This window comes from Penaeus japonicus, unplaced genomic scaffold (assembly GCF_977035675.1).
Source record: "Penaeus japonicus unplaced genomic scaffold, GWHDUDI00000001_assembly GWHDUDI00000037, whole genome shotgun sequence".
NCBI classification, from domain to species: domain Eukaryota; kingdom Metazoa; phylum Arthropoda; class Malacostraca; order Decapoda; family Penaeidae; genus Penaeus; species Penaeus japonicus.
Genome location: NW_028234439.1, coordinates 24,385 through 33,597, shown reverse-complemented (window position 1 = coordinate 33,597; position 9,213 = coordinate 24,385).

Sequence of the window (9,213 nt, the reverse complement as noted above, 5' to 3'; positions counted from 1 at the left end):
TTCTTGCACCTTTTTTCTCGCAATTGCTTTTTCCTTTAATATAACGAAAATCAGCGCATTAAACTGTAATCCGTTTCGTTATCAGAATGGCTCTAACGTGTATTTTAAGCATTTTTTTTTTCAGGATCGTCATTTTTTTTCTTGCTCCTTTTTCCTTGCAATTGCTTTTTCCTTTAATATAACAAAAATCAGTGCATTTAACTGTAATTCGTTTCGTTATCAGAATGCCTCTAACGTGTATTTTAAGCATTTGCTTTTTTTTCAGGATCGTCATTTTTTTTTCTTGAACCTTTTTTTTCACAATTGTTTTTTCCTTTAATATAACAAAAATTAGTGCATTTAACTGTAATCGGTTTCGTTATGAGAATGGTTCTAAGGTGTGTTTTAAGCGTTTTCGGTTTTTTTTTCAGGATTTTTTTTTTTCTTGCACCCTTTTTCTCGCAATTGCTTTTTTCTTTAATATAATGAAAATCAGCGCATTTATCTGTAACCCGTTTCGTTATCAGAATGCCGCTAACGTGTATTTTAAGCATTTTCGAGTTTTTTTCAGGATCGTCATTTTTTTTTCTTGCACCTTTTTCTCGCAATTGCTTTTTTCTTTATTATAGCAAAAATCAATGCATTTAACCTTAATCTGTTTCGTTATCAGAATGGCTCTAAAGTGTATTTTAAGCATTTTCGTTTTTTTTTTCAGGATCGTCATTTTTTTTCTTGCACCTTTTTTCTCGCAATTTCTTTTTCCTTTAATATAAAGAAAATTAGAGCATTTAACTGTAATCTGTTTCGTTATCAGAATGCATCTAACGTGTATTTTAAGTATTTTCGGGTTATTTTCAGGTCGTCATTTTTTTTCCTTCCACCTTTTTTCTCGCAATTCCTTTTTCCTATAATATAATGAAAATCAGTGCATTTAACTGTAATCTGTTTCGTTAGAATGCCTCTAACGTGTATTTTGAGCATTTTCGGTTTTTTTTTCAGGATCGTCATTTTTTTTCTTTCACCTTTTTTCTCGCAATTGCTTTTTCTTTTAATATAACGAAAATCAGTGCATTAACTGTAATCCGTTTTTATCAGATTTATTAAGCATTTTCGTTTTTTTCAGGATCGTCGTTTTTTTTTCCTTTAATATAACTAAAATCGGCGCATTTATCGTGTCTCTAACTTGTATTTACACGTTAGAGGCATTCTAATAACGAAACGGATTACAGTTAAATGCGCTGATTTTCGTTATATTAAAGGAAAAGGCAATTGCGAGAAAAAAGGTGCAAGGAACAAAAAAATGACGATTTTGAAAAAAAAAAACGAAAATGCTTAAAATACACGTTAGAGCCATTCTGATAACGAAACGGATTACAGTTAAATGCACTGATTTTCGTTATATTAAAGGAAAAAGCAATTACGAGAAAAAAGGTGAAAGAAATAAAAAGGACGATCCTGAAAAAAAAACGAAAATGCTTTAAATACACGTTAGAGCCATTCTGATAACGAAACGGATTACAGTTAAATGCACTGATTATTGTTATATTAAAGGAAAAAGCAATTGCGAGAAAAAAGGTGAAAGAAAAAAAAAATTACTACCCTGAAAAAAAACGAAAATGCTTAAAATACACGTTAGAGCCATTCTGATAACGAAACAGATTACATTTAAATGCACTGATTTTCGTTATATTAAAGGAAAAAGCAATGGAAAAAAAGAAAAATCTTAAAAACACGTTAGAACTATTTTGATAATGAAACGGATTACAGTTAAATACGCTTATATTCGTTATACTAAACGAATACATACGATCTTTAAAAAAAAATGCTTAAATTACACGTTATAACCATTCTGATAACGAAACGGATTACAGTTAAATGCGCTTATTTTCGTTATATTAAAGGAAAAAGTAATTGCGAGAAAAAGGGTGGAAGAAAAAAAATGCAAGTAATATATACGATTTTGAAAAAAATGCTTAAAATACACCTTAGAACCTTTATGATAATGAAACCGATTACAGTTAAATGCGCTGATATTCGTTATATAAAAGGAAAAAGTAATTGCGAAAAAAAGTGCAAGAAAAAAAAGATGCACGATCCTGAAAATAAAATGCTTAAAATACACGTTAGAGCCATTCTGATAATGAAACGGATTACATTTAAATGCACTGATTTTCATTATATTAAAGGAAAAGGCAATTTCGAGAAAAAGGGTGGAAGAAAAAAAATGCAAGTAATATATACGATTTTGAAAAAAATGCTTAAAATACACCTTAGAACCTTTATGATAATGAAACCGATTACAGTTAAATGCGCTGATATTCGTTATATAAAAGGAAAAAGTAATTGCGAAAAAAGTGCAAGAAAAAAAAGATGCACGATCCTGAAAAAAATAAACTAAAATTTTTTAAAATACACGTTAGAGACATTCTGATCATGAAACGGATTACATTTAAATGCGCTGATTTTCGTTAGATTATAGGAAAAGGCAATTTCGACAAAAAGGCAGCAAGAAAAAAAAATGAATATGCAAGTAATATAGACGATCTTGAAAAGAAAAAAAAATTGCTTAAAATACACCTTAGAACCATTCTGATAATGAAACGGATTACAGTTAAATGCGGTGATTTTCGTTATATTAAAGGAAAAGGCAATTCCGATGAAAAGGGTGCAAGAAAAAAATGCAAGTAATTTATACGATCTTGAAAAAATGCTTAAAATACACGTTATAGCCATTTCGATAATGAAATATCAGAATGGTTCTAACGTGCATTTTAATCATTTTTGGCTTTTTTCAGGATCGTGCATTTTTTTTTTCCTGCACATTTTTTCTCGCAATCCATTTTTCCTTTAATATGCCGAAAATAAGCGCATTTAACTGTAATCCGTTTCATTATCAAAATGGCCCCAACGTGTATTCTAAGCAATTTTTTTTTTTTTTCATGATCGTGCATTTTTTTTTCATGCATCTTTTTTCTCGCAATTGCTTTTTTCTTTAATATAACGAACATCAGCGCATTTAATTCTAATCCGTTTCATTAACAGTATATCTGTAACGTGTGTTTTAAGCATTTTTGGCTTTTTTTTCAGGATAATGTATTTCTTTTTTCTTGCACCTTTTTTCTCGCAATTGCTTTTTCATTTAATATAACGAAAATTAGCGCATTTAACTGTAATCCGTTTCATTATCAGAATGGCTCTAACGTGTATTTTAAGCATTTTTGGCTTTTTTCAGGATCGTGCATTTTTTTTTTCCTGCACATTTTTTCTCGCAATCCATTTTTCCTTTAATATGCCGAAAATAAGCGCATTTAACTGTAATCCGTTTCATTATCAGAATGGCTCTAACGTGTATTTTAAACATTTTTGGTTGTTTTTCAGGAACGTGCATTTTTTTTCTTGTACCTTTTTTCTCGGAATTACTTTTTCCTTTAATATAACGAAAATCAGCGCATTTAACTGTAATCCTTTTCATTATCAGAATGGCTCTAACGTGTATTTTAAGCATTTTTGGCTGTTTTTCAGGATGGTGCCTTTTTTTTCTTGCACCTTTCTTCTCGCAATTGCTTTTTCCTTTAATATAACGAATATCAGCAAATTTAACTGTTATCCGTTTCATTATCAAAGTGGCCCTAATGTGTATTTTCAGCATATTTGGCTTTTTTCAGCATGCATTTTTTTTCTTGCACCTTTTTTCTCGCAATTGCTTTTTTCCTTTGATATAACGAAAATCTGCGCATTTAACTGTAATCCGTTTCATTATCAGAATGGCTCAAACGTGTATTTTAAGCATTTTCTGTTTTTTTCAGGAACGTGCTTTTTTTTCTTTTTTTTTTCTTCCACGTTTTCTCTCGGAATTGCTTTTTCTCATTTAATAGAACGAAAATAAGCTCATTTAACTGTAATCCGTGTTATTATCAGAATGGCTCTAACGTGTATTTTAAACATTTTTGGCTTTTTCAGGATCGATTTTTTTTTCTTGCACCTATTTTAATTGCTTTCTCCTTTTATATAACGAATATCAGGGAATTTAACTGTAATCAATTCATTATCAGAAAAGCTCTGACGTGTATTTTAAGCATTTTTGGCTTTTTTTCAGGATCGAGCAATTTTTTTTTCCTGCACCTATTTTCTCGGAATTGCTCTTTCATTTAATATAACGAAAATCACCGCGTTTAACTGTAATCCTTTTCATTATCAGAATGGCTCTAACGTGTATTTTAAGCATTTTTTACTTTTTTTCAGGATCGTGGATTTTTTTCTTGCACCTTTTTTCTCGCAATTGCTTTTTCCTTTAATATAACGAAAATCAGCGCATTTAACTGTAATCTGTTTCGTTATCAGAATGGCTCTAACGTGTATTTTAAGCATTTTTCGCCTTTTTTCAGTATCGTGATTTTTTTTTTCTTGCATCTTTTTTCTCGCAATTGCTGTTTCCTTTGTTAAACCTAAAATCAGCGCATTTAAACCATTTCATTATCAGAATGGCTCTAACGTGTATTTAAAGCATTTCTTGCATTTCTTTTTTTTCTTGCACCTTTTTTCTCGCAATTGATTTGCCTTTAATATAACGAAAATCCCCGCATTTAACTGTAATCCGTTTCATTAACAGAATGGCTCTAACGTGTATTTTAAGCATTTTTGGCTTTTTTTCAGGAGCGTGCATTTATTTTCTTGCACATTTTTTCTCGCAATTGCTGTTTTCTTTAATATAACGAAAATCAGCGCATTTAACTGTAATCCATTTTATTATCAGAATGGCTCTACCGTGTATCTTAAGCATTTTTGGCTTTTTTTCAGTATCGTGCATTTTTTTTCTTGCACCTTTTTTTCTCGCAATTGCTTTTTCCTTTGATATAACGAAAATCAGCGTATTTAACTGTAATCAGTTTCATGATCAACATGGCGCTAACGTGTATTTAATGCATATTTTTTTCAGGATCATGCATTTTTTTTTCTTGCACCTTTTTTCTCGAAATAGCTTTTTCCTTTAATATAACGAAAACCAGCGCATTTAACTGTAATCCGTTTCATTATCAGAATGGCTCTAACGTATATTTTAAATATTTTTTGTTTTTTTCAGGATCATGCATTTTTTTTTTGCACCTTTCTTCTCGTAATTACTTTGTCCTTTAATATAACGAAAATCAGCGCATTTAACTGTAATCCGTTTCATTATCAGAATGGCTCGAACGTGTATTTTAAGCATTTTTGGCATTTTTTCAGGATCGCGCATTTTTTTTATTGCATCTTTCTTCTCGCAATTGCTTTTTCCTTTGATATAACGAAAGTCAGCGAATCTAACTGTAATTCGTTTCATTATCAGAATGGCTCTAACGTGTTTTTTAAGCATTTTTTGCTTTTTTTTTGGGATTGTGCATTTTTTTTCTTGCATCTTTTTCTTGCAATTGCTTTTTCCTTTAATATAATGATCAGCGCATTTACCTGTAATATCTTTCATTATCAGAATGGCTCTAACGTGTATATTAAGCATTTTTCGCTTTTTTTCAGTATTGTGATTTTTTTTTCTTGCACCTTTTTTCTCGCAATTGCTGTTTCCTTTGATAAACCGAAAATCAGTGCATTTAACTGTAATCCGTTTCGTTATCAGAATGGCTGTAACGTGTGTTTAAGCATTTTCGTTTTTTTTTTCTTTTTTTTTCTTTTTTTTGAAGATCGTCATTTTTTTCTTGCACCTTTTTTCTCGGAATTGGTTTTTCCTTTAATATAACGAAAATCAGCGCATTTAACTGTAATCCGTTTCATTATCAGAATGTCTCTAACGTGTATCATAAGGATTTTTCGCTTTTTTTCGGGATCGTGTATTTTTTCTTGCACCTTTTATCTCGTAATTGCTTTTTCCTTAAATATAACGAAAATCAGCGCATTTACTTTTAATCCGTTTGATTATCAGAATGGCTTTAATGTGTGTTTTAAGTATTTTTGGCGTTTTTTCAGGATCGTGCATTTTTTTTTCTTGCACCTTTTTTCTCGCAATTGCTTTTTCCTTTAATATAATGAAAATCAGCGCATTTAACTGTAATCCATTTCATTATCAGAATGGATCTAATGTGTATTTTAAGGATTTTTTTTTTTTTTTTTTTAGGATCGTGCATTTTTTTTCTTGCACCTTTTTTCTCGCAATTGTTTTTTTCTTTAATATAACAATGCTAAAGATACCATTTAATTCGCTGATGATCGTTATATTATAGCAAAAAGGAATTGAGAGAAAAAAGGGGACATCAAAAAAAAAAAAAGCTAAATATATACACATCTCCCGAAAATACCAAAGATGCTAAAAATACTCATTTTAACCCTTTTGATAACGAAAAGGAGTACAATTATATGCGGCGATGATCGTTATATTATAGCAAAAAGGAAGTGAGAGAAAAAGGGGACATCCAAAAAAAAATAAAAATAAAAACTTTTTTCTATAATATAACGATCATCAGCGCATTTAATTGTACTCCTTTTCGTTATCAAAAGGGTTAAGATGGGTATTTTTAGCATCTTTGTTATTATCGGGAGATGTGTATATATTTAGTTTTTTTTTTTTTTTTTTTTGGATATCCCCTTTGTTCTCTCAATTCCTTTTTGCTATAATATAACGATCATCAGTGCATTTAACTGTACTCCTTTGCATTATCAGAACGGCTCTAACGTGTATTCTAAGCATTTTTGGTATTTTCGTGAGATTCGTATATATTTATCTTTTTTTTTCCCCTTTTTCTCTCAATTCCTTTTTGCTATAATATAACGATAATCAGCGCATTTAACTGTCCTCCTTTACATTATCAGCATGGCTCTAACGTGTATTTTAAGCAATTTTGGTATTTTCGGGAGATTCGTATCTATTTATCATTTCTTCTTTTCCCGCTTTTTTCTCTCAATTCCTTTTTGCTATAATATAATGATAATCAGTGCATTTAACTCTACTCCTTATCGTTATCAAAATGGTTAAAATAGGTCATTTTATCATCTTTGGTGTTTTTGGTAATATTATTTTTATTTTTTATCCCCCTTTTTCTATCTTTTATGTTTTGCTCTAATATAACGAAAATCAGCGTATTTTGCTATAATCCTTTGCATTATCAGAATGGCTCGAACGTGTGTTTAAAGCATTTTTGGTATTTTCGGGAGATTTGTATATATTTATCATTTTTTTTATTTCCCCTTTTTTCTCTCTATTACTTTTTGCATAATATAACGATAATCAGTGCATTTAACTGTACTCCTTTTCGTTATCAAAATGGTTAAAATGGGTATTTTTATCATCTTTGGTATTCTTAATAGTAACATTATTATCCCCTCCCCCCTTTTTTTCTCTAATTTATTTTTTGCTCCAATATAACGATAATCTAGCTATAATCCTTTATCAGAATGGCTCTAACGTGTATCTTAAGCCTTTTTTTTTTTTGGGTTGGGGGAAGAGATTTTTTATATATTTAAGTTTTTTTATATCCACCTTTTTCTCTAAAGTCCTTTCCTGTATAATATAACGATAATCAGCACATTTAACTGTTCTCCTTTTCGTTATGAAAATGGTTAAAATATGTTTTTTCAACATCTATGGTATTTTTGGTGGAATCATTATTTTTTCCCCCTTTTTTCTCTCATTTATGTTTTTCTCTCATATAATGCTAATCAGCGTATTTAGCTATTATCCTTTTTACATTATCAGAATGGCTCTAGCATCTTAAGCATCTTTGGTATTTTCGGGAGATTTGTATATATTTATCATTTTTTTATTTCCCCTTTTTTCTCTCAATTCCTTTTTGCTATAATATAACTATAATCAGCGCATTTAACTGTACTCCTTTTACTTATCAAAATGGTTAAAATAGGTATTTTTAGCAGTTTTGTATTTTTGTAGTATCATTATTATTGCTATAATATAACGATAATCAGCGTATTTAGCTATATTCCTTTACATTATCAGAATAGCTCTAACTTGTATTTTAATCATTTTTGGTATTTTCGGGAGATTTGTATATATTGTTAATTTTTCTTATTTCCCTTTTTTCCTCTCAATTCCTTTTTGCTATAATATAACGATCATCAGCGCATTTAACTGTACTCCTTTTCGTTATCAAAATGGTTAAAATACGTATTTTTAGCATCTGTGGTATTTTTAGTAGTATCAGTATTATATTTTGTTCCACTTTTTTCTCTCATTTATGTTTTGCTCTAATACAGCGATAATCAGCGTATTTAGCTATTATCCTTTACATTGTCAGAATGGCTCTATCGTGTATTTTCAGCATCTTTGGTATTTTCGTGAGATTTGTATATATCTATCTTTCTTTTATTTCGTTATCAAAATGGTTTTAAAATAGGTATTTTAAGCATTATCGGTATTTTCGGGAGATTTGTATATATTTATCTTTTTTTTATTTCCCCTTTTTTCTCTGAATTCTTTTTTGCTATAATATAACGATGATCAGCGAATTCAACTGTACTCCTTTTCGTTATCAAAATGGTAACAATGGGTATTTTTAGTATCTTTGGTATTTTTGGTAGTATCATTTGTCGCGGTCCAAGCGCAGTCGCCCTCGGTTACGTTACATAAAGTTTCGCCCTTCTTCAATTAAGATCGAAATTGAATTCAATGACTTTGCAGGCACGTATCTTGAGCGAGAAAGCAATATTGAAACACCAGTGACCCCTTTGTAATCTCTTGTACACAGAATAGTCGAGCTTTTATTGCATAGAGAAGGTCGGGGGTAGTTTCTTAAGCAGCAGCATCTTTAGACGTTTAATCGGTTTCGCATTTTTGCTTATTTTTTCAGTTTTAAGAGCTTTTACGCCTTTTTAGCGTATTTCATTCCTGACATTCTTTTGTTTACAATCGAGTTAGTTTTTATTTACGTTAATTCTGCCTCTGCGTTTTAAAAGTCATTTTTATTTTTCACTGATTCCATTTTAAGAATAGTATTTCATTTTTAGTTATTTTACGTGTTTATCTACTTTTACGTAGTATTTTAAGATAATTCAAAAGCTCTGTATATAAGAGCAGCTACGTGGGCTTCCAGCGGGGTCCGCTTCCAGCCTTTGTTCAACACGTTTGTCTTGTCAGAAAGCTCTGTTCTCTCTCTTCGAGTACCCTGGCTGATTTTTCCATCTCGTCCAGCAATCAGATAAGTTATTGGTCATGTACAGTTGTGAAATTCAGGTCGAGAGTGGTGATTATTGCATCAACATTAATACCAGCTATAACATAGACAAAGTGCCTTCTTT